General features: G+C 40.3%; 1 protein-coding gene across 2 annotated transcripts in view; it reads right to left on the minus strand.

The window, feature by feature from the left end:
* AGMO (alkylglycerol monooxygenase) overlaps nucleotides 1–25,939 on the minus strand; it is a 515,888-nt gene that overhangs the window by 188,360 nt on the left and 301,589 nt on the right. The window contains exon 14 of one of the 2 annotated variants that reach the window (XR_005593864.1): nucleotides 19,566–19,649. The exons of the other annotated variant lie outside the window; for it this stretch is intronic. The gene's annotated coding sequence lies outside the window, so the exon portion shown is untranslated. Of the gene's footprint in view, nucleotides 1–19,565; nucleotides 19,650–25,939 lie in introns of those variants that run through there. 2 annotated transcript variants of the gene reach the window in all.

Genomic DNA, 25,939 nt, shown 5'->3' on the forward strand with positions numbered 1-25,939 from the left:
CAATATATTTTCACATAAGTAATATTTTTGTACTATACAAAATGTGTAAACAGCTTAGAGACATTTATCTTTTGAATATTCAAAGACAAGTGATGTAAGTTACAATATCTTAGCTAGGTAATGGTCTGTAGATAATAAGGAAAAGGGAAAGAAGAGAAAGACCAAGTTTGGAGGGATAATTACTTAGGATGGAGAAAGAAAGTGTTCAGGAAATGGGGTTGCTTCTTTCACAGAAGCATGTTACAAGGGGATAGATAAGTGCAGAGAATTCTCTTAAGATGTAAGGTCAAGGTGTCAATTACCATAGGTAACAAATAGAATCCATAATGTTTCAGACAATGGAATATTGGTGCACAAGCTGATAAGTGTACATACCAATGACATTTTGCACACATACTCATTGATGCATGAAATAACATGCACAAAGTTGTGTTTTAAATTAACTATTTCTGTCCCTGTTTGCAGATATATATGCATATTATGTAGTACAACTTTGGGACTTCTACTGGAAGATCGTTTACCAATAAATTAATGAATGTTCCTCTTAACTGGGTTATCAGCACATATTGCTGTTGTAGAGCTGAGGGGAGTTTGCATAAAGATTTACAGGCCAATTCTAAAGATTTGACTAAAATCTCTAGAAGCCAGGCAGCACTTGAGGTCGGGTAGAGACAAAGAGCAGACATTTAACACATACAATGTTCTCATATTTTGTTTCCTTAAAAAGAAGGAAGGTGGGCTTCATATAGTCAACTGTGAATCATGGTTCTGTAACTCACCCAGGTGCAGATTTACCGTAAACAGATTTACCATAAACAAACTCACCCATGTACATTCAGTTACATTCCCCTGCACAAAGCCTATGTACTCAGTCTTTGTGCAAGGAACTCCAAGGATCTTTTGAGAGAGGGAACTGAATCCACCATCCTCCAAACTACAAGCAGGCTCTGGGAATGCAACAGTCTCTCCTTACTGCTACAGCAGCCTACTGGCTGGAATACTAGCTGCTGACTGTCTGCACCCGCTAAAGTGACCAGACAGCAAACGTGAAAAATCTGGATGGGGGTAATAGGACCCTATATAAGAAAAAGACCCAAAAATCAGGACTGGCCCTATAAAATTGAGACATCTGGTCACCCTAGCACCCTCTACTATATATGAGGTTTGGACCACTAGAAGTATGCACTTAGCAGTCACTTATAGCATGACCTCCCAGTCCCCCCTCCCCCTGCTGATCTATTGGGGGATGGTGTAAAGTGCATAGCTGCTGTACCTATGCTAGTACCTCCATCCACTGTATGGCCATACGATTGCATAATTCCATACCATATTACAGAGTAAGTGGTATGGAGGACCTTGCATGAGGTGTTCCATTCTTGTATGAACTCCACCCAATATGTGTCTCCAGCTCACTTGTACCTTTTTTGTAAGGTGAGTGCTGTCTTTATATATTAATCATATCATTAAATAGAATGCAATTGGGGACAATAAAAGATCATCCAAAGATTATTTAGGCTCTGTAATGGTTAAAATGCATTTTATATGGAGCCTCAAAATGAAAATTCCCACCGTACAAAAATGCAACTTTTAAAAAAAGAAAGTCTACAATTTATAAGACAGACCAAACTGAAATAACTGATTCTCATTTTTGGCACTAAGGCTGACATATTGGCCAAATGTTACTGTAAGGAAAAGCCTTTCTGGAATGGAGCATAGTTTCAGTCATATGTGAATGAATAATTTTTTAAACAATACTTTTTTAAAGGTGCTACTATTTCAAGTCCCTTCCCCAGAACATAAGAGATTCCCTGGAGAAGCATGTGCAGTTTTATGGAGCTCTCTCACCATTATCTCTTTTAAAGCTCGATCCAGTCTGGAATAAAAATCCTTCTGGGCCTAATGGGTATTAAAAGGAATATGCTCATTTGGTCTAAATTTTCCTTACATTTTAGGGCAGAAGGTCTTTGGTTTCAATAGTCACTGGAACATTTCTTTTGAACTTCTTCCCAAATGGCTTTTATTTGTCCCATATGCACTGACAATGTATGCTATGAAGTATGTGTATATTTGCAAGACACTGTTTCTCAGCAACAGAGTCCAATTCCTTGCTGGACTTAACTATGGAAACCTCGTCATTATTAAAGCCAATTTCAAAATTTGCTGATTTAGCTTTCTAAAAACTGCATTAATGTTTTATTTAAATTGGCTTTGCAGGACTATCAGGGAAGTTGTATTAAATCAGTAATGTTCATTTAGCAATTACATATGTACAAAGTTGATTTCAGAAGTATCAATACATTTGATCCATAATGAAATCTTGTCCCTTCTAGTTAAAAGAAAACAATGTTTTAAAATTAAAATAGCTAATTTTATCCCCCAAGACAAAATTATGAATTTGTCCTAGGAAGTTCAGAGAAAATTGGTCTGCTGTTTGTGAAAAGACCTTGAATTGTCCCTGAAAGTATCTGGTAGAGATTAACAGGGAACAAAAAGTCAAATTTGAAGTTGTTTCCATTTCACATTGTTCAAAATGGAGCCATTTCTGTGAAAATTTTAAATTGAAAACATTGACTTTTTCAACAGTTGAAAATCTGGTCTTCAGGAAATGAAATATTCCAATAGCTATTTAAAATTATAGTTTCAGTAAAATTTTTGATAAAATACTACAAATAGAAAAAGTCAAGCATTTTTCCCCAAAAAAGTTTATAAGCAATTTTTAATTAATAAAAGCTTTTTATTCAGAAAATTTCACCGTAGCACCTGAATACCCAGAGAAGGAGAAAGCAAAATCTCTCTCACTAAGGCTGCAATCCTCAAAAAACTTACATACATTTACCTAACTTAATAAGTCAATGAGGGTACTCTCAGTTCATTAAATTAAGAACATTCAAAAGTCTTTGCAGGAAGAGGGCCTAAAGCTGTAAAAACATAGGATGTTCGGCGATAGCATTTATTCTTACACAGCTTTAGCCATGTGACGTTTGCATACAGATTGATTGCAACGTGTAATTTTAATTGATTTGAGAGGGCAGATGGTTAAAAAATGGAAGCAAATTGGTTGTGCGAGCATTCTTTGGAAACTGCATCTTTCAGACAAAAGCTTCCACATATGAAAAATCAACTGCAAATACTTATGAACTGTTCCTTAATGGTGAAAAAGAACAAGATTAATACATACTTTAATTAATCATTTGACTGATTAATTTCTACTCTTTTGAAAAACTAAGGGCCTAACTTTGAACAGAGACTCAATCCAGCCTTCATTTACATGCCCACAATTAAGTGTGGGTGCAAAAGTAGTAATTGGAATATCTGAATACAGAAGTACACATGCAAATCAGGTAGACAGACAGCTAAATTACATCAACTGCATCTGCAAATTATGGTCCAATTCAGCAAGGTACGTAAGCATGCAAGTAGCGTTTTATCTTGAGAAAAATGTGACACTGCGGCTCTCTCTGACTCATACAAGGAGCTGAAGAACTTTTTCACGTTTTGTCACTTGCTCGGAGTCACTCACAATAAAGGGTAATTAAAATTATGCCTGAATCATTATGTTTGCCTGTGGGTTGGTATTCCTAATTATTCTACAACTGTTGCTATGCTCCATGGGAGTGGAAATTCAAGGGCGGAAGATCTAGAATATTGGGTCATTTGTGATGCTACTGCCTCACAGTATTGGGTATTCAGCCTAACTTCCCATTGTTCCAGCCACATGACCGCTTCAGTACATTTTTACACACCTGCTCTGTCTAATTCTGTTAGTAAATGATCTGCCATACAGGCATTAGTATGAGTTGTTTCTCTCAGTATTTGGTATAACTTTAAACTTCAAACACCCATGAGATGTGTAGGGCAGGGCTGAAATAATCAACAGGTAAGCCAAACCATCTTGCATGATTGCAGTGTGGAAATAGTGTCTTCTCCAGATGCTTCAGTGCTCCAAACTGGGATTTCATTAGCCTATACAACCCACCTGCATTGGCCCCAACAGATTTCCAAATAGGATAATAGTTTGGCTATAAAGGGTCATTTTAACCCCACTAGACCACTAATACAGAATCTAATATCTCTTATTAAAATGAAGGCAACTTCTAATGGAAAATAACTTTCCATTCCCAGGTGGAATAAGAGCGGTTGAATAACGTCCACAGGCATAGAGGCTTTTGGCAGTTGAGAAGTGGCGTTGACACAGCTGCAGATGCTGGCAGCTAAGCCAGTTTTGCGTAGCTCTATTCTTTTGTTCTCTGAAAGGATTCAGAGAAGTATAGGGCAATTCCTCATCTGTTCTGTGAGGGATCTCCTGGGGGGGGGGGGGCAGTACAACAAGATTGTCACTTCCCTGTTCAATATGTATGCCAGGCTATTACGGGAGGAAATTAGGCAATTTGGGCTGAAATGTCTTCAACAGGCAGAATAAAGCAAGTTCAATATCTGTTTCCTGAACCCCAAAATGTGAGCTGATCAGTTTATCCAGTGTCTGGCTGGGATTAAGACTTGAACAGGGACAAACTAGCTGAGACAACACATAAGTAGGGTGCCCAGATAGCAAGCATGAAAAATAGGGACATAGTGTGTGTGTGTGGGGGGGGCGGGTAATAGGTGCCTATATAAGAAAAAGCCCTGAATATTGGACTCTCCCTATAAAATCGGGACATCTTGTCACCCTACATATAAGACAACACTGGTTGGCAGAGAGAGACAATGGGAAGTAGCAGTTAAGTTCATATTGGCTCATTTGGCTGAATGGCTGTGTTCACCTTTGGATGCCTTATTGGACTCGCAGCCTCTCCTATAAGTTCAGAAATTTTTGTGATGGCAGCAACAGCATGAACACAAAAAACCTGCAACATTTGCTGAGTGACAAACCAACATTTAGGTTTTGTGAAACAAACAACTGAGAATTTAATATATCAGACATGTATCACATCTAAAGATCTGACATCTTGTGAGTTGCTAGAATAGTGAAACACTTTGGCAGAGCAGGACAAATGCTTCCAGAACTAGTGATTTCAAGCAAACACCGTGTTTTTTCTGGAAGTGAACTGGATGAAAAGCAACTTCAAGAAATCACGTACACTGTTTATGAGAGTCACAAAAACCTTTTTTCATTAATTTTCGTCAGCAAAGAGTAGGATTTTGTTAGAGAGCTAAGCTTCAAGTCATATAAGAAAGAGTCAGACAGTCACAATCTTCTCAAGACATAATTATATAAGGGCTGCTTAACCATATTGTTAGAATTGCTCAAAAACTTTAAAACTTGCTCCTTTTCAATCATTTTGTGCTAGTGAGGAAGAATTTCTAGTAAGCACCTCCAGACTCTTCCTGTGAGAATACTGGGGGCGTTGTTCCGGCATCTTTTCTAGCTGAAAAGGAGAAGATTATTAAATTGGCTCTAGTGGAAGCTACTGTAAAATGTATTATAATTAAATGGAAGGAAACCCATCCTCCTACTTTTGAGGATTGGTTGATGAATTATCCATCTGCGCCCCACTGGAAAACAAATCCATTAGTATAATCAGCAGAAAGCAAATTTATATGAAGGGAATTGGAGAGTTTCTAGAACTAGTCCCTGCGTATAGAAATAAATAATTTGCTCTGTCAAGGGCACACTGAATGCCAATATTTTTTTTAACCATTATTTGGAATGCTTTTCCTTCCTCTCTCATTTGAGCTTTCTTAATATTGAAAAATAAAAACTTTAGTCAAGAATACCCTGGAAACCAGATGTATTGTAATAATAGCTACATTCATTCCTATATAGAGAATAATACAATTACACATTAGAAGTGATTTGAAGAGAGAAAGATAAATTGGGCTTCGACCTTTTTCTCTTCATGACGTCAATCCAGTAAGTTTGTTTTAAAAAATATATATTTTCTCCTTTTTTTACTTTAGAAATGTAGATCTTCGTAACCATTCAAGACTCTTTGATAACTGAAGAACTAGTCAAGTGACGACATCACAAATTTAAACACAATGTACACAGTTGAGAGGAGAAGGGATTTTGAATGTGACTGTTTAAAACTTTTGTTTTAATTTGTCTTTGTTAACAGCTATTTAACTGAAACAGACAATTAATATTTTGAATAAAGGATAAACATTCTGTGCTTCTGCCCAATAAATATACTCTCAGACATCTAACAAATTCCTTAGCAAAACTAGAAGGCCAGACTTGATCTTCTTGATATTCCCAAAGGTAAAAAATACAAGCAAAAAGCCCACCACTTTTCAAAGTTTCTATAAACACACCTTAAGGAAGGGAACAAAAAGCACAATCCTAAATAAGTCAGCCTTTGTAAAGTACCTTTAAATGCTCTTTTGCCAAGACTTACTTTGTATCAAACATACCTATGATCTCTAAATCTGTATGACAGAACAACTAACCACTAGGAAAGAGGAAGTCACTGAAGGCTTAATTCATATTACAATAAAAAACTCCCATTAAGCATTCATACAGTGTTTTCTACCTGCAATCTTAAGGGCTTTACTGAGCTAGGTATCATTATCCCTGTTACACATATTGGGAAACTGAAGCATAGGGAGGATTAATGGTATGATAGTTCAGAGAAGCTGAGCACCAACAGCTCCTATTGAACCTAGTTGGAGCTATGAGTGCCTAGTGCCTCCAAAAAAGCAGAACCTAAGTGATTTGCCCAAAATCACACAGGCTGTCACTAGCAGAGCCAGGAACAGAACACAGGTCTCCTGATACCTCATCTGATGCCCTCCCCATTGCACCTAATTACTTCAAACAGCTTCCATAAACTAGCTTAACATAGCCAGAGAGGCAGAGCTGAGCCCCTCCATCCACTTCCCCACTACTCTACAGAAAGTGGGTACACTCATATCTTAGAAAAATACTCCCCAAAGGGGGAATTACAACATTGCTAATCCCAGGTGTTTCAAAATCAGGAGTTAATTCTCCTCTCCCCATAATGAGATTAGTTTAAAACCATAGTTTATTTTAAACAAGCATTTGAGTTGGGGGTTCTTTGCGTGGTTTTTGAGCCTTAAATGTTCACATTTTCAGTCTTTTTTCCACAACGATGAGGTCTAGAAACTTACTTTTTTTTTAAATGAAAGTTGAGATTCTCATGTAACTCAATGAGCTCCACATAGCATGAGAGTTGGTAACACAGGAACTGCCTTCACTGTTTCAGATTTCCTCTGGATTCAGGAACAAAGAAGCCAGCAGCACCTGCTTATTGCTGGGAGACACCATTTTGAATCAGATAAATGGAGCTCTTAGTGAGATTGATTTATAGCCTTAGACAGCACCACAGTGGCAGACATGCAGTACTGCAGACTCATTGAGGTGAATGGGGAAACTACAAACACCTGGACAAGAGTATGATGATTCAATCCCCTTTATCAGAGCAATATTACAGGATTACAATGCAATCATTTACTAGCCACTTATAACATGGGGTACAGATTTTATAAGTGAGATTAATCCATGCAGCATCTTACAAGCCTTTCATAAAAAGTCTAAACACAAAACACATTATTGTAAACTTAACATATATTTTAACAATACCAACACACAGGTGAGCCAGACTGTTTTCCACCTATGTATTTGTCAGTATTCAGTTGAGACCTAAGGGCCTTGGCATGAGCTGGCACCAGATCTGCCAGCATCACAATTGCCTTACCCAGCCCGCCAGAAAAATGTAATTGAATACCACTGCTCTATGCCTTACATATAGATTTGTTTTAATGTTGAGCTTGTCTTTTAAAATATTTTAAAACAAAATTGAATGAAATTTCAAAACAAAAAATCATTTTGAATCCAAAGATTGAAATGTTTCATTTTGACATTTCCAAAATGTTTGATTTTTTTCAGTTTGTTTTGCTCAAAAAAAGGCAAATTTGACATACATTCTCAAAATATTGAATCTTGCGTTTTTTGCTAAAAAGACATTTCAGTCAAAGAATTTCACCCAGTTCTACCTCTATAGATCTTTGAGAGCGTTTCCCAGCTCTTTGGCCCCCTCTACCAGGCTGGGCGCTGCAGGTGTTAGAGCCCCTCCTATTGCCAAGATTAATTCCTCTCATGTCCGCTTCTCATTCATCATCAGAGCTCGCAGTTTCTGCACAAAAGGATCCACCTCAAGTGACATGGGCACACTAGTAGGGGATTTCTCTGGCCCTAGAATTTTCCAGGGGGTACTTCTCACTTGCACCTCTTTGGGCACTGTATCAAGATCTGCTTCCTTGGAGTAAGTACATACAGTTACCATGACTTTCACTATACAGCTGTAAATACAGGTGTGGATCTTCACTGTCTCCAGTATTCCTGCTGCATCTAGGCTCTCCTCAATTTCATTTGGTTCCATGTCTTCTGGTAACCCCACCACCAGCACAGCCTTGGTTACAGAGATCTGTGCTCCTTGGTACAGGTCTTCTAGTAATCCCCTCTCCATGGTTGTATTTTTTGTTTGTCTGTTTTTTTGACTGAGGGGAAAATCACTCAGATGTCTCTTTGCTCTGTGAAGGAGAGACCAAGGTGTGTGACATAGGTGTGTGCGTGTGTGTACTGCTTGTCCCCATATGGGCCACCAAGTGTAACTTTAGCACCCTTGTGGCCAAGATGGAGTGTGCTTTGCAGGCAGCTCTGGCCAAGAAAAGGCACAAGCAGGAACATGGCAGGGAAATTCTCTTCACACGCACACACTCACCAGAATAGTACAATGGAAATATTTATTCACAAAGAGATGAATGGAGAAAAAAGCAGCAGGGGAAATATAGAGGAAGCAGTAAAATGGGGTTACATCCAATATGAGGCTCCACAGACACAGTGGTACCACAATATGAAAGGGCAGACACCAAGCAACATGTCTACCCTCAGTGTCCAGGAATCCTGGGCAGAGTTCCAGTCGGTGGTGCTTGAGTGCTCCTTGTTGTCTTCGGCACCAGTACACTTTCAATCACAAACCCATCCAGTGCCCTCTTCTGCCACTATCTGCAAACCCACACAGAGTGACAACTTCCCCACTTAGCTAGCTACAGCCTCCTTCCTTATTCCTTGTTCTTTTTGTGTGATTTCTCCCTGACACAGTGCTCCTCCTGGCTCCTCTCCTGGGGCGTCCCCAGGAGGCCACTCTGTCCCTCCCAGGATTTGGGCACATTCTCAGCTGCTTCACTTTCCCTACGCCTCTATAACAAACAGCACTTCCTCTTCCTGGAACAATCAGCACGCCATCTGCCTCAGGACGAAGTTTTCAAGGAGCCATGCTCACTAAACCCCAAGGGAATTACATCCCCATTCCCATTATTTTCAAGTAGCCAGAAGCCACAGACTCCTCTCAGCTTAGGTGGGCACTATTTCCCTGAAAGCCTTTGTACAAGTAAGTGAAGCTGGTCCTATTACCAATGGCCACCATCTCCCATTATTTTCAATGAGACTGAAGCCAGTATACCCTAAGGGAAGATGGCTGCCCCTTGCGCACTATGGTTAAAAACCTTGAAAGGAACCTGAGGGAACAGTGGAATGTGGTATACAGAGAGAAAATAAGGAGGTGCAGAGGAATATGGGATAAAAGGAGGTAGTTGAGGAGAAAAGGAAAGGGGGGCAGAAAGGAAAAATGCAAAGTACTTGGACACTATGCTGGGAAAGTGGGAGAAAAAATGTGGAACAAGGGACTGTGCAGGAGCATAGATAATATTGTGAGAGGGCAATAGACTAAGGGTATGTCTTCACTACTGGCCGGATCGGCAGGCAGCGATTGATCCAGCGGGGATCAATTTATTGCATCTAGTCTAGATGCGATAAATCGATCACCAAGCGCTTTCCCCTCGACTCCTGTACTCCAGCTCAGCAAGAAGCACAGGCAGAGTTGACGGGGGAGCAGCAGTAGTCGACTCACTGTAGTGAAGACACCGCGGTAAGTAGATCTAAGTACATCAACTTCAGCTATGTTATTCACGTAGCTGAAGTTATGTAATTTAGATCGATTCCCCCCCCCCCCCCCCAGTGTAGATCAGGCCTTAGTGGGACAGGGAGGAAGTTGGGGAGGTTACAACAATAGATAAACTGAATGGCAGCTTCCCAAGTCCAGGAATTAGGGAAAGGTAAGTGGAGTCTCCCTTTACATTTGTGTACTTACACTTGAGTTTTGAACCTGGAATGATGACACACGAACTGGGGCCAGGCATCCTCCCCTGAAGTCTCACAACTCAGAAGCTAAAGTGAATGTGAGTTTTTAGTGGCAATATTTTTTGGATGTTACCTCACTTTTGGATGCTTAGATGGGTAATACTGCTACAGTTTTAAAGAAAGAGGACACATCCTCATACTGCCTTCTCACCTAGGCCACAATCCAGAAACACTTATACATTAGCTTAACTTTATTACCATGAGTAATCCCACTGAAATCAATGGGACTACTTATGGTAGTAAAGTTAAGCATGTGTATAAGTGCTGGCAGGATTGAGGGACTACTGTGAAATTCATCCCTCACAAAACCAAGCCTAAGTATTTGGGCACAATACTGGGAAGACTACATGAGTCTGGAGACATGAAAGCCAGTTCCTAACTTCCTAAGCTCCCCCACCAGCTTCACAAGCCTCTTGGTAGTTCAGAATGCTCAACAGGATTGAAACCTTAATCAAGGTACAATGCTGGGGTTTTTCACCTTTTAAGACATCTGGCACAGGCCATTTTCAGAAACTAATTGGCCTATTGGTCTATTACACTATGGTAATTACCAGAGATTTGATCTTATTTCTTGCAGTTGGGTGCTGAGCATCCTCCACTTCCACTGATTTCATTTCTAAAACTCTTCATTTTGGTATGCTGTATAGTATTTGCTGCTTTCACTAGATAAAACCATGATGCCAGCATCTCAGCTTAATCAAGGGTAATTTATGTGCAGTGAATGCATCAGATATTCTCTCTGTACCACTCTGATATTTTTATCTGGATATTCTGCTCTTAACCTGGAAACAGAGTAATTATGATGGTAATACTGTATATTTTATATTGGCAGGCATGCACACTGAGTGCAGATGTGTAACAGAAAAAAGGAAACCTCAACATGCTTGATATATTTCCTCTTCTTGTTAATATTCTCCTACTTTGTTTTTTATAGGAAATGTATCTTTACAATCTGATGAATCAAATGAATTGTTAAAATTTTAACATAATCCTACTTTTCATTTTTGAAGGATCTGGATAATTAGGACACAGTATGAGTAGCACTAAAAACCTCAGTCTAATTCTTCGAGTTGAGGTTGTTGTGAATGAGATACTTTCAATCTCTGGGGAAAGAAGTGGGTTATGAATTTTTTATTGCTGTTATGCATCTGCTAGCAGATGGATATGAGAGCATACTACTGCCTCAAAGGAGGTTTTTCATCCTCCTTCAGAGTGAAGACCATGTACAGCTTCAGTATGAGAGATGTACTTAGGAAGCAAACAGTAGTCTTTGCCTGTGACATTAACAGCACTGTATCTACAAATTGTACTAATTAGTATGGAGTACTGATGACTCAGGATCATAGACTCACTATCCCATGATCTTTATTATAACCCTTGTTCTTCCTTCCCAATAGCCTCCATCTTCTGCTATCACTTGTAAATTACATCTAAATTAGATTAAGTTCTTTGAGACAGTATCTGTTTCTGTTATAGTTATGTAAAGTGCCTACCACACTTTAGGCACTATGAGCCACATAACCCAAAGAGTTTAGAGTCAGATTTTTCAAGTGCTCAGTGTTAACAACTGGGACCAGATTTTCAGAAGAGCCGAGTTTCCATTTTGGCACCAAAATAAAGGTCACATTCTGAAAAATGTTTTTCACCCAGCACCTCCCATAGTGACGCTTCCAAATTTTCAAGAGTTTAGCATCCCACATGGAGAGCTCTTCTGCAAATCCAGCCACTTATTTTGGTGCTTAAATAGGACCTGAGTGTTTCTGAGAACTAGCCCCAACTGTGAAAGCTGAGCACGTTTGAAAATTCTAGCCTCTATAATAAACTACACACAAAAAACTATGATAAAACACAAAGGTTGCAAAGTCAAGTGCTCAAAAGTTAGGAAAAGCCAGAATTAAGATTGTGTTTGTGCTGATGCATTATGATGAAGTCTTTAGTTAGGTGATCACATACTATTTCTCCCTTCCCCCTCCCAGGACTCTTGCCCCTTTCAGTGCACAGGCTGGTCTCCCTTCTCCCAGCCCCCAGTCCCTCCCCCTTCCATCTCCCAGTTCCAGACTCCTTGCCTAGCCAGTCCCAGTCTCCCTCACCCCCACTTCAAGTTCTTGTTACTCTCCCATGCTCCCCCACCAGCTTCCAGTCCCAATTTCCACCCCTCCCCGCATATTTCTTGTCCCAATTTATCCCCGATTTGGTTCTTCTCCTTTCTGCATATAGGTCATATGGCTTCTGTCTCCATGCTGCCTGGGCACCAGCAGGAAAAGCATTAAGATCCCAGATCTTCCTTCTGGTGTTTGGCTCACAGCAGCTGGGAGCAGCAATTGCAGGGAAACTCCTGCTTAGCCCCTGTAGCCCTGGGCTGAAGCATACTCAGTGCAGACAGACAATCTCCCTGGCCACTCGATTACAGACCTAAAAGTCGCAATATTACAACAAAAAAACTTCAAAAACAAACTCCAACGAGAGACTACTGAATTGGAATTAATTTGCAAATTGGACACCATCAAACTAGGCTTGAATAAAGACTTGGAGTGGATGGGCCATTACACAAAGTAAAACTATTTCCCCATGCTTATTCCCCCACACCCCACCCCCAGTTCCCTACATCTCCTTTGCAATTGCTGGAAATGGGCCATTTTCATTACCACTATAAACAGTTCTTTTTCTCTCCTGCTGATAATAGCTCACTTTAACTGATCACTCTCCTTATAGTGTGTATGGTAACATCCATTCTTTCATGTTCTCTGTGTGTATATATATATCTTCCTACTGTATTTTCCTCTGCATGCATCCGATGAAGTGGGCTGTAGCCCATGAAAGCTTATGCTCAAATAAATTTGTTAATCTCTAAGGTGCCACAAGTATTCCTGTTCTTTCAGTGCAGACAGAATCTTTGAAGAATTTGGCTGCGAAGCTCTAGCCGGTCTCTGTAGATCATGTGTGAACCAAGATTTTTTCAAAGAATTATAACTTGTTTGAATTTGGGCAGATTTTCACAGGGATGGCAAAAGATACATCCCTGACACAAAAGGCCAAATTTCAATTCTCTGCTATAAAACATGGATGTGCTAGATTGTCTCAAAGAACAAGTCACCAGATTTTTATTTTATATGAGAAAAACGACATATATTTCTCTAATCTCATTCTCTGAAACAGCTTAATTTTTTTTTGCTGAAACTTAGTAAAACAATTCAGCCTGAGGTGGGATACCCGGCATTGAAAATTCAGCTCAAAATGGTAAAGGTATGACAAAGTTAGAAGCAACTGAAAACAGAGTCTTATAATGGGAAGTGTCAGGCAGACTTAACTATAACCTACTTATAAAAATGAAGTAAATGGATCAAACTATAATGAACAGATAAAATCACCATGCACTGCTATCATGCTGAATAAATAAGATAAGGCTATTTTAGGATATTAATGAGGATAACTGAAGGAAACTGAATTTACTGGAGAAAAATAGTAAATAAATGTTTAGATCAGAGTGGTAAATAAAGCACAAGATATTAAATAGGGTCATATTTTGTGTGACATGTAAAGTTAGGGATCAAATATTTGTGCTATTATTTCTGAGAAGTATTTTGATCCTGGAGAAGTAAATCAGATTAGAAAAGAGCTGGCATAGTCCTAATATATAAAACAGAAGTTCTAGGAAAAAGACTGAAAATTATAGACATATAAATCCAACATCCCTACTAAAGCGTGCAAGATGCTGAATGCCCTTAGCTCCTGTTGCCTGTAACCAGAGTTGAGGGTGCACAACACCTCACAGAAATCAGGCTCTTAAGTGAAGAAATGGTTTTGAGATGATATTTATAGACAGTTATAAAGTTACAGAAAAGTAAGTACAATTTAATAGTTGTGAGTCACAGATATGAGAAGGGCAAATCATGTCAGACAAATCTGATTACTTTTTAAAATGAAATAACTATTGGCTTAGGGAAACCAAAAGGTTTCATATATCTGGATATGAGAAAGTCTTAGACAAAATTTGAAATGATGGATCATATCAAAGTCCTTAAGCATGGGTTTGGTAATTAATTATTAAAATAGGTGACAGTACTAAAGATGGGCTTATGCTACTACATTCATATCAGAATATCAAGTTCTTTTCAATGTGAGGAGTGTTCAGATCTGTGCTTATCTCTTGTCCTTGACCTGGAATTGGTTGCGCATGCTCAGACATCTGTACCCTGTGTAGAGCCTCATTAGCTTCAGTTGTGCTCCCCAGGAATGCAGGAATCTGCCCAGAGAGTCACCTGCAGGATCAAGGTTCTAGTTAATGTGTAGAAAGTGGAGAGTTAGGGTTAAAGGTGGAAATACAGCTGGTGAGGAGTGGAGTCCCACAGGGCTCTAGATTAACACTGACAATCTTTAATATTTTATTCAGTGATTTAGACAAAGCTGTAATATGCTGGATCATTAAATTTACAGATGATACTAAAATTGGGGGAGTAGTTGAGACTCAGAGAGAAGTAGCTATTTTACAGGATAATCTTGAAAGATTAGGGAAATGGGCTCAAAGGCAGAATAGGAAATTAAATGAGTATTAATTTAATGTAATGAAAAGTGATGCGCTGGAGTAGAAATAATGCCCTAGACACATACAGTGAAGACATGCATAGTTTAAATTACCCTGAATTAGTTAATATGCAAGAGGAAAAAGAGATGTGTATTGATATTATAATTTAATATTTATCAAGTGCCAGTGACACTGGCAATAAGACATAGTCCTTATTCCAAAGAGATTACAGTCTAGAGCAGAGACATACAGAATAGTTCAGACACATACGGTACAGAATTATCCAATATGGTTAGAAGTAATGTTGGAATCTTGCAGGTCATTTTGAAAGACTAAAACTCTCATGGGCAGAGGATGTTACATCTACAGAGTTCTTGAACCCCATATGAATCATCTTGAAACCTGGCCCCAAGAGAAAAGGCTGAGGTACAGAGTAAAGGGTACCTATGAAAAGCTTGGGAGTAGGAGTTCATCAAAATCAATATTGGCTTGAAATTAATGTAAAATACCAGGAAATGTAAAGAACACTGAAGTCAATGATATTACTCCAGATTTACACCAGTGTAAACGATGAAAAAAATTAGCAACAAAAGCAAAGTTGTGCATAATACTTTCATTTCAAGGAGGCAGTACTCCCTTGCAGAGTAGTAGTTTGCTTTTTTCTAGGTCTGGCAAACCACCTCCATTTCAATTAACCAATGGAATGTTAACAGTCAGGAGGACTTACCCATTCAGCACACCTATACAGCAAATAGATGCACAAATAAATGAATCAAAAATGTGTTTTCAGTAAAATGAAACGCTGACAATTTTCCACAACATTCCATTTAAAAGTCTTTCTCTTTCCCCCCACATCCTTAAAACACTGAACAATCCAAATTCCTAGATAGAATTATATTTTTATTAGCACAGAAAAGACAAAAAGCTTAGCTTAAAAATATAGTCTCAGGACATTGCTGTAAGGTACTTATGTGGCCCCCATTAGCATAGTATCCGAACTATGCACAACACAATAAACACTCCTGTGAGATGGGGAACTGAGACACAGAAAGACTAAGTGACTTACCCAAGGTCATGCATGAAATCTGTGGTAGAGCAAAGAACTGAGTCCAGGTCTATCTGAGTCTTAAGCTAGTGCCCTAACAACTGGACCATCCTTTCTTGTTAATGATCTATAGAGATTTTTACATTTAGGTTATGGATTTGGATCTGACGAAAGTCAGTGATCAAGTGCTGTTAATATAAGGTAGGTGTTCAGATCATTATGCCAAATGAGCTGGGTGGTCCATCTTCCTCACAAAACCACTACCACAGTTCTGTCTACTCAGGCAGTCTCAGACATTCTTCACCATGGTGTCTGTGTACCTTTTTGTCAGTAATGAACTTTGATCTTGCTTGTAGAAGGGGTCCCATGACATGGCCCAGCTTGACAAATCATCCCAGCTTGGCTGGGATGATTTAGTTGGGGTTAGTCCTATTTTGAGCAGGGGGTTGGACTAGATGACCTCCTGAGGTCTCTTCCAACATGAATTTTCTGTTTCTATGATTAAGGCAGTGATGAAGTGGCCATAACTTTCCTTTCACTGGGTAGGTAAAGCATGGGGTTCAACAACCAACTTTTGGGCTTCTCTTAACCCCCAATGAAGTTACAACCCTTTAGGATGATGAAAAGTTGGTTGTATTGACTAGAAGAGGGGATGTCCAGGTTGTGCACAAACACCTCTGCACAGCAGTTCCTGCCTGCAGAGGTTCTGCAGAATTCCCAGCAGGTTTTAAAGATGCTCTACCTCACTGACACTAGTGAGAAGCCTGAGGGAGGACAGGTGTGGAAACACCAATTTCTCTCAGTTAAGGGGTAATTCTCCTTTCCTCAGTGAAAAGGACCTCTCTGGCTCGGGGGAGGTGAACCAAATGTTCTAAATCTAGTCCAACCTCTTCATTCAGACATCTAACCAGGGGCGGCTCTACCTTTTTGGCCGCCCCAAGCAGTCATGCACGGGAGGCGCCCCGGAGCCGCGGGAGCAGCGGACCTCCCGCAGGCATGACTGCAGAGGGACCGCTGGTCCCGCGTGGCTCGGCTGGACCTCCCGCGGCTGCGGACGGTTCGCGGGTCCGGCGGCTCCGCTTGAGCTGCCGCAGTCATGCCTGCGGGAGGTCCAGTCGTCCCGGGGCTCCGGTGGACCTCCCGCAGGCATGACTGCGGCAGGTCCGCCGGCCCAGCCTGCCGCCCCCCCCGGCCGCAGGGGACGGGCCGCTCCTCGGCTCGCAGCGGCAGGATGAGCTGGGGCCCCAGCCTTTTGCCGCCCCCTAGATTTTGCCGCCCTAGACACCAGCTTGTTTTGCTGGTGCCTAGAGCCGCCCCTGCATCTAACAGCTGAAATATTGTTCAAATGTGTTAGCTAAATTCATTGTCTGACCATACTATCGTTCTAAAAAAGAAGAATATTGCAGGAAAAAATAACAGTTTTAGTAGGAAGGAACTAACAAGGTCCTATGATTAATGTATCTAGCTGCTTAGCAACTAGAAAAAAGTGTCTAATACTGTGACAGCAATAAGCCAATGGATCAATGCATTATCAGGCAATGACTTGAAGAAGATCAAAGTAGCAGATACTCTGACAGGAAGAAGCCTCTGTCTAGGTTCTTAAGAGCATAAAAAAATAAATGAACTGCCAGCAACCAGCACATTTAACTCATTGCTAGCTGTGTCATAAAATAATACAAATTTGAAAATAAAAGGATACTAATATAAAGCTTTTAAATTTGTTTTTAACAGACATTAATATAAAACAACAAATTCTTAAACCTTTTTTATTCAAGCTGCATTATTTTTAGGTGCAAAAACAATGTGTTAAAAAAATTAAGAATCCGGTGTTTAAAAATCAACTACATCCTGAGAGATCTCAGTGAAAAGTAGAACACAATGTATAATTAAGCTACTGTTGAGATGCCTGGGGAAACTAAATCACTGGCATGACATTCCAAATACTGCAGAAAAATTGGGAGAAGGAAAGCAGTGAATCAGAGTATTTAGCAAATCTCCTAATTTCAGTGGTATATCAAAACTCAATGTGTCTGTGAAGGGAATACATTACAATAAATTTAACAACATAAACCAATTCAGAAGCTGTAAAAACAGTAGACTGCATCTAGAAGGATTAAACCACATAAATAAAATCCACACCCTATTGTGTGAACTGAGCAGTTGAAAAATAACAAGTTTTGAGTAGTCATGGAGTCAAGCGAGATCTGCTAGTCAAGAGAGATTTAGACAAGTTAATAAAGCCTCATTAATTTTAAACTTATCACTTATAAATGAAGAGTGTTCTGGATATTGGCATGCAAAATTCATAGTAAGTATCCTACTTTGCTTTGGCATATCTGCAGTGTATCTCTCTTAGCCATTATTGCAACAACAAGATTTTCAACTAGAGTAGATTTTACCCAGGTCTGATATGTTGTTAAAGAAACAAAAAATTAATTTCCCAACATAATGAATATAGATGCATAAAGTTGTTGCCATTAAAAAGTCTACATTTATCAATGCATACCTGTGCTATTTCCTATTCTATGTACATAAAAATAGGTGGTACCTTAGAAACCACTACACAGTAAATGTTGGCAATGCTGACTTTTTGATGGTGACCATGGTAAGAACTATCTCAGTTGCATCCGACAAAATGGGTATTCACCCACGAAAGCTCATGCTCCAATACGTCTGTTAGTCTATAAGGTGCCACAGGATTCTTTGCTGCTTTTACAGATCCAGACTAACAGGGCTACTCCTGTGATACTATCTCAGTTTAAATCACAAGATTTCAGTTGCCTACCTTACACATTTAAAAATCATGAGAGAGGCTCCAAAAACCAAGAAATTGTCTTAAAAATAATGCGATTTTGAAAAATGATTTGGGCACTTTTTTTGCCTTTTGGTTTTTGTGCCTCCAAGGATCACATTTGCAAGTTTTTCTTTGCAACTATAGGCCTAGAAACGTACTTTCTATAAATGAAAACTGTAATTCTCATGTAATAACATGACTCTAGGAATGGGGGCTTTAAGGCCAAGCCCAAATATTGTGAGACTTATGACAACCCAGGAGAGTTGACATAATTTCATGCAAACTTATGATTTTGCTGTAAATTGATGTGAAATGTATAGGTTTTCATGGTTTTTGGTGAGATACCAAGAGAAACTTGGCTCTGTTGACTGAGATTCACTTTTAAATTTTAATTCCATAAAACTGAAGCTCAAGAATTTAACTTTTCTCTCCTTTTGCTCCCAATCCTGGCTGTTGCTAATTGCTACTCTTTTTTTTCTTTATAACTGGGCAAATTCACTGTCTAAGTTTCACGAACTTCTTTAATTGGTAACTTGACTTGTTCTCCTGAAAAGCACCCACACAAAGGCTTCCACTAGACCTGTGTCTCCTGCATACAGCCTCAGGATTGCCCTCCAGGATATGGTGCTCTTACCCAAACTCAAGTGGGTGGAGGCCCTGTGAAGGAGGAATTGCAATGAATATTGGAACTGAAACCAGCTTTAATTTTTGGTTGCTTTTACATCAAGTGAGGATGAAGTTCTGAAGTTATCTGTCTGACTTACGAATCTTTCCATCTTTCCCATCTGAAATACAAATGTCCCTCAGTAATGCAGCTTGTAGCACGAACAAAGATCATAAATTTAAGTAACAGCCAATAATCTCGCTCCAACAGTTCTTTATTTTAATAAGTATGTGGGTTAAGGCTAGAAATGGCCTTGAATCAGAGCCCAAGAATGTGCACACCCTTGAACTTTGAAGGGTTTAGAATCTAAATCCAGATACTAACTTCATATTGCCCCTATATGTCTATAATGGGCTGAACAAAACACCTACCTACGTTTCTGGTGTGAGGGGTTCAAAATCCTATTTGAATTGTATAGTTTGGGCCTTCTTTAGTTAAGATTGTATTGTCATCTTCTGTAGATATCTATTGACATATGTAAAGACATATACATACATAAACAAATATTATTATCCATTTGATCAAATTCTATCACTGAAATGAATTTATTTGCTTTTGTTCTGCTTGGGATTTTTATTTTCCTTGGTATTTACTTTATGATCTGGAAAAAGATAAATATTTCAAAGAAATATTCTTCAAAGCTCCAATAGATGTCAGTATCAAAATAGAAAAGAGAGCCAGTTGTGTAATGCTGTCAAAGAGAAAGGCAGGGGGATAAGCCTTGTTTGCAGGCGTATTTCAGATTCCGATAAGACAAAGCAATTCAATGAGCTATAGATCAAAGTAAAGAGATGCAAACTACAAATGCAACACTATCCTGTTGCTTAAAACCTTACTATAGGAGCAGGAACTACAAATACGTAGGCTGGAATGAGACAGTAAAAAAATAGACCCAACAAGTGTTCAAAAATCAATTTCCCTCTAATCTCTCCATCTCTTTCCCACTTGTATTTGATTATAAAATCTGATCCTTCCTTTCTTTTAACCCATTTTTCAAGTTTGAGCACTATTGAATCATCTTTCCACTGCAGGGAGTAGTAGTGTTTTGTTTTGCTTTGCTGTTTTCAAGGATCCCTTTTTGGAAATCTGCTTTGTGGTTCACTGCAGTTTATGGGATTATTTAAGTGTTGTATCAATCAAGACACAACAGAGATAGCAGAAATAGGCAGGCTGGGGCAAAGCTGGCAAATAAAGTAAGTTCAAAGTCAGTTTACAAAACTGGCCAAGATTATACTGTTGCAGATTGAAAACAGAGTAAGTCAATGCTCCTCCTTTGAGACAGCCAACCCCCTCCTCTCTCTCTGGAAAATGTATATTCTCTCAAAAATCTCTTTCTGTTTCTCTCTCACCTATTTATTTTTGCATTTTTTAATTGGTTTGAGTGGGCTTCCGAATGATTATCTGGTGTCCCAATAACTTAACTTATGCCTCCTGGACTAGCCAACCCTTGAGATGATTTCATCAGCAACAACTGGCTGGGTACATGGGATGGGGAGGCCTGTGTGCACTTTTAATAATCCACAAAGAATAGCCAGCCCCTTACCCACTAACTCACCCTGTGGGAATATGCATGTCAACTTTTTCTGAAAATCTGCAAGTGCCCAAATATACGCTGAGTCCCATTAGGAGCAACCAGCAAGGCACTTGAGCCTGTGCAAACTTTGGAAAATTTGCCATGAGTGTGCTGATATCCATCAAAGTACAACAACACATCATGAGATCTTGGTGTTCAATGAAAACAGCTCATACCTGACATATGGTATGAGCTGTTTTCATACCACGGCTACCCCTCTGATACTTGATACCTGACATAGTGAAGACTCACAGTGAACCAAGCCTCAGAAGAAGGAATTTGGAAATAATTTTGAGTAACAAATACATTTGCAAAAAGTGTGCTCTGTTTGCAGACAGTTGGCCAACGGGAAAGAGACAAGGCTAGTTGAATAAGTTATTTGCTGTAAATTATTCGTCTAGCTCTGAAGCCCCAGAACAAACTTAGAAAGTCTGTCCCACCTACCTAACAGTCGGCAACTGTAAATGAAATTCAATAAATTACCAGCTGCACTCTGCATTCAGTCTGGTGACAGCTTTGGGGCTCCCCTTGAAGAGAACATTTGTTTTTTAATGTAGTTAATTTTATAAAAACACCTCTGAGTGCAAATATATGCTACAGTGCAGGTAGTTGTATGTTAAAACACATTATGATGATAATTTTGACTGTAACCATCATTTAAGGAACTGTAGGAAGTGAAACAATTTAATGAACCAAACTGAACAACAAACCAAACATTCAAGTCAATGGCACCATGCTAATTTACCCTTGGTGAGAATTTGGCCCATATCAGGAAAGCAGAACATTATGCACAATGTGTTCACTGCAACCTTCAGTGTGGGGGGCGGGGAGAGAAGGGGTAATCTGGCTGGCTGACCGGCAAAAAAAGGTCATTGCCCTTTTAAGGGTTCCTCCCTTAATGGGCGGGGGGAGAGAAGGGGGAAGGTTTAGATGGATGTACAGGAAGCAGCTGGAGCCAGGTCAGGAGCAGGTCACTTTACTGCCCTTCCAGCTGACTGCAAGAATGGAGGAATATTTATACCCCATGCAGCCCTGGAGAAGCCCTCTTTTACCAGGATCAGCTGGAAGCATGGCTTTGGCAGGTGTATTTCCTTCTCCTACACAAGGGAGAAGGACCAAGGCTAAAGCAACAAGATCTCAGTCAGTACAGGGTACACGGGCTGCCATCCAAAGGGTAAATGGGAAGGAAACCCAGAGGGGGACCCCTTTCCCCATGGTGCAGGACAGCAAGCATTAAGGCTTTGGGAAGCAGGCCAAGAATTGATCGAAGTTATGCATGTACATTGTTTCAGCAATAATTCATGGGTTACAAGGTGCTACAGGACAAGCGGAGCCAGAATTGGGAATGAGCTACCGCTAGGAGGCAGAGCATGAGACCAGCAAGAAACACAGCCACTTCTGGCAGGGGTGAGTTGGAATGACACCAAGGAGTGGTAGAGGTACAGTAGAGTTCAGGGGACAGAAGCGAAATGGGTGTGGCCAGGGAGAGCATGGAGCTGCATCTAGGAGAGAGTCTTGGGTATGAGTGCGACAGAATGGTGGATATGAGAATGGTGATTTTCACCCTCTCTCCTCCAGTGCTGCAGTTGGGGATCATAGAGGAAAGAATGGCATGACACAGGGAATGGCCTAGGCTCCCTACTGGGAAACAAGAAGGATGGGTGGGGGCAAGTGCTGTTAACTTTCCCCTGGGGCAGGAACTCCTGAAATATGTGGGCAACAGATTTAGTGACACGGCTCAGGAGGACCTGCTGTCTTGGAGGAAGGGCCCAGGGTTACTGGGATAAACACAGCAAACTCAGAGGTCAATGGCTTTTTGCACAACTTTTTCAGGCTAACTTTCAGTTGTTACAGAGGCTGGGGGCTTTCCTCAGAGGGGAGTCTGGTGGTTGTGGTCCCACTTACCCCACATAGGCTCAGGTTTGGGATGCAGGAGATAACTGGATGATGCAGTCCCCAAGCAATAAGGTAGGAGTCATTAATATAGAGGAGGAGAGGGAGAAAAATTCAGACCCCCTAGACAGGAAATGCTAATTCCTGGGATGGGGTCACCCAATGAGAGTGTACAGTCCCTCCAATACTAAAGTAACATATTGAGAGGTGAATATATTAGACGTTATATCACTGCACCTCAGGGAAGCTATGACAGTAAGATGGGACAGTACAAGTAAAGCAATGACAAATCCAAATGACCAAGGGTAGCTACAACCTAGGAAAATTGTGAAGCAGCCTTTTTAATCAATGTGGGTGTTATTTTGGAGCAATAACCAGAAAGAAGAAGAGTTATTGAAATATATGGACTTCCAGCAGGCATATAACACATTGGGGGGGCATGGCTTGGCTTAACAATGATGAGCAGTTTAGACTGAGAGCTGCAACACAGGCTGGAATTCATTGGGACATCTCGCAACACATGCTCTGGCTGTAGTGGTTGACACCATGGGGGCTAGGTGTTCACACTGACTGTGGCCTGTTTATTACTTGGCAAACCCAACAGAGACCCAGTGCTCTGAATAACATTTGCTGGGCTTTTAATGATGGTGGCCATTTTCAGAGCATCTGCAAATTTAAATATGTTTGTGAGATGTGCTTTGGGGCCCATTCGGCCTTGCAATTGCTATAGCTTTTAGGGAAGGCCCCAATAAGTGTAAAATGTTGGGGGATAAATCTGCCCATCCCCCAGCTTACCTCAGGGTACAGAGATGCATGTGTCTATCAAGGCATGGGAGAGAGGAGTGGATGTGCTGGTGGCAGGAGTATTGGAAAAAGCTTTGTCTCCGGTTAAGCTCAAAGTGTTACAGTTAAGCACTTGGAACGTCCCTAACAAGGCAGATGGGCCATATTTAAGCAAAGGGTTTAAGCATATGGTCAAATAATGTCCAAAACACTGATGTTCATACAGAGATTGGGGCACATTGTAAAGAAAAGGAGTGCACAGTAGATAAATGCTAACTGAGCTGCAAGGTCATTCAGTCATTGACCTATAAAGGGTTAATAAAAAAAGATATATTGGAATTGGAAATGGTTCAGAAAAGGGCAACAAAAATGATGGAGCATGGAACAGCTTCCATATGTGGAGAGATTAATAAGACTGGGACTTTTCAGCTTGGAAAAGAGACCACTAAGGGGGGATATAATAGAGGGCTATAAAAGCATGACTGGTGTGGAGAAAGTAAATAAGGAAGTGTTATTTACTCCTAATAATACAAGAACTAGGAGGTCACCAAATGAAATTAATAGTCAGCAGGTTTAAAACAAACAAAAGGAAGTATTTCTTCACACAACTCTCAGTCAACCTGTGGAACTCTTTGCCAGAGCATGTTGTGAAGGCCAAGACTATAACAAGGTTCAAAAAAGAACTAGATAAGTTCATGGAGGATAGGTCCATCAATGGCTATTAGCCAGGATGGCCAGAGATGGTGTCCCTATCCTCTGTTTGCCAGAAACTGGGAATGGGCGACAGGGGATGGCTCATTTAATGATTAACTGTTCTGTTCATTCCCTCTGAAGCACCTGGCATCGGCCACTGTTGGAAGACAGGATACTGGGCTAGATGGACCTTTGGTCTGATCCAGTATGGCCATTCTGATATTCTCTGGGTATCTCCCCTGGCCTTGGTTCCTAAAAAGGCTCCTGGTGAATACTGCTTGATCCACCACCTGTCATTGATATGATAGACCCTGAATTACCTTCAGTGCACTATTCCTCCTTCAATGAGGCTGTGCGCATGGTTAGGACCTGTCGCCTAGGGGCATTGTTGGCAAAATATACATTAATTTGGCTTTTCCGTTACTGCCAGAGTATCCTTCTGATTTTAACTTCTTTTGTTTCTGTTTTGAGGTCAGTTTTATTTTTATAACACACTTCGAATGGGATTAGCCATCTCCTGCTCAGTGTTTGAAAAATTCAACACAATGCTGCATGGGTGGCAGGAGTGTGGGAGTCTGGTTGACAGCAGGTGGTATACCATTTGGATGACTTCTTGTTTGCATGTAGGGCAGATTCTGAGGAGTGTGCCAGCCTACTGGCCACATTCCAGGTCCTGACTGGTAGGCTGAGGGTAGCTCTGGCTCATGAAAAAACAGACAGGCTCTCTATAAAGATGACTTATCTGAAGACTGAGTTAAATATGTGGGCTAGTATATCTAGACAATGTCCCAGCTAACTTGTGGGGTTGATTATCAAGGGTAGAGTGGGCAAGAAGGTTACACAGTGGGAGCTACAATCTATTATTGGCATCTTAACTTTGCATGCCGAATGGTGGCCCTGGGATGGGTATTTAGTATCCGACTGTCAGCTGCCACTGTGGAAATAGCCAAACTCAATCATTATATAATGATTAATAAAGAGAGGAGGAGGATTTGGGCATTTGGGAACAGTTTCTGAATCAATTTAATAGAGTATCTTTTTGGAGGGATGAATGGACAATAGAGGCAGATTTACAGGTTCAGATACATCGGAAGGAATATATTTTGGAGTATTTTACCAAGGCAGGTGGGTGTGCCCAGAAATGGCCCTCAGATTGGACACAAAAAGGTATAGTAAAGGATATAACATTCCTGGAATTCTTTCCCATTTTGGTAGCACTAACTATTTGGGGAACAAATTTTGAAAACAAGACTGGGTTTTTGGAGTGATAACATTGCTGGGATACATGTTACGAATTGCCAGTCTTCCAAATCCTGCAGGATGATGAGGTTGATAAGGACACTCGTATTACAGTGTTTAAATTTTAACATGCGTGTGGGTTGATAATGGCGTAGCTGATTCATTGTCTTGATTTTAGGTGGACAAATTTTGGGTCCTGGCACCAACAAGGAACTAGAACAGATGCCTGGAGCATGGGTGTATCATGGGATAGTACATAACTCAGTAGCACCACAATATTTAGGGCTTATGACATGTGTTTCAATAATTTTGTGCAATTTCAGGAGGAGGAAGAGCTTGTCCGTGTTATCACCTATTCTGGAAGACCAGATACTGCAATACATGGTGTCTCTGGAACCTGAGGGCTACATCTACCAGCTCCAGTCACCTATCAACCCTTATATTTGCCAGGAGGATGAATGGTTACCTAGATCCTTGTAGAGGTTCTTAGTCACTAGGTTTTTAGTATGTGGTCTAGGGACCTGGGCCCTAGAGAGGATTTACATCATCCCATCACTGTGAAGATGCTTAGGTA

The sequence above is a fragment of the Mauremys reevesii genome, linkage group 2, assembly GCF_016161935.1.
Source record: "Mauremys reevesii isolate NIE-2019 linkage group 2, ASM1616193v1, whole genome shotgun sequence".
NCBI lineage: Eukaryota > Metazoa > Chordata > Testudines > Geoemydidae > Mauremys > Mauremys reevesii.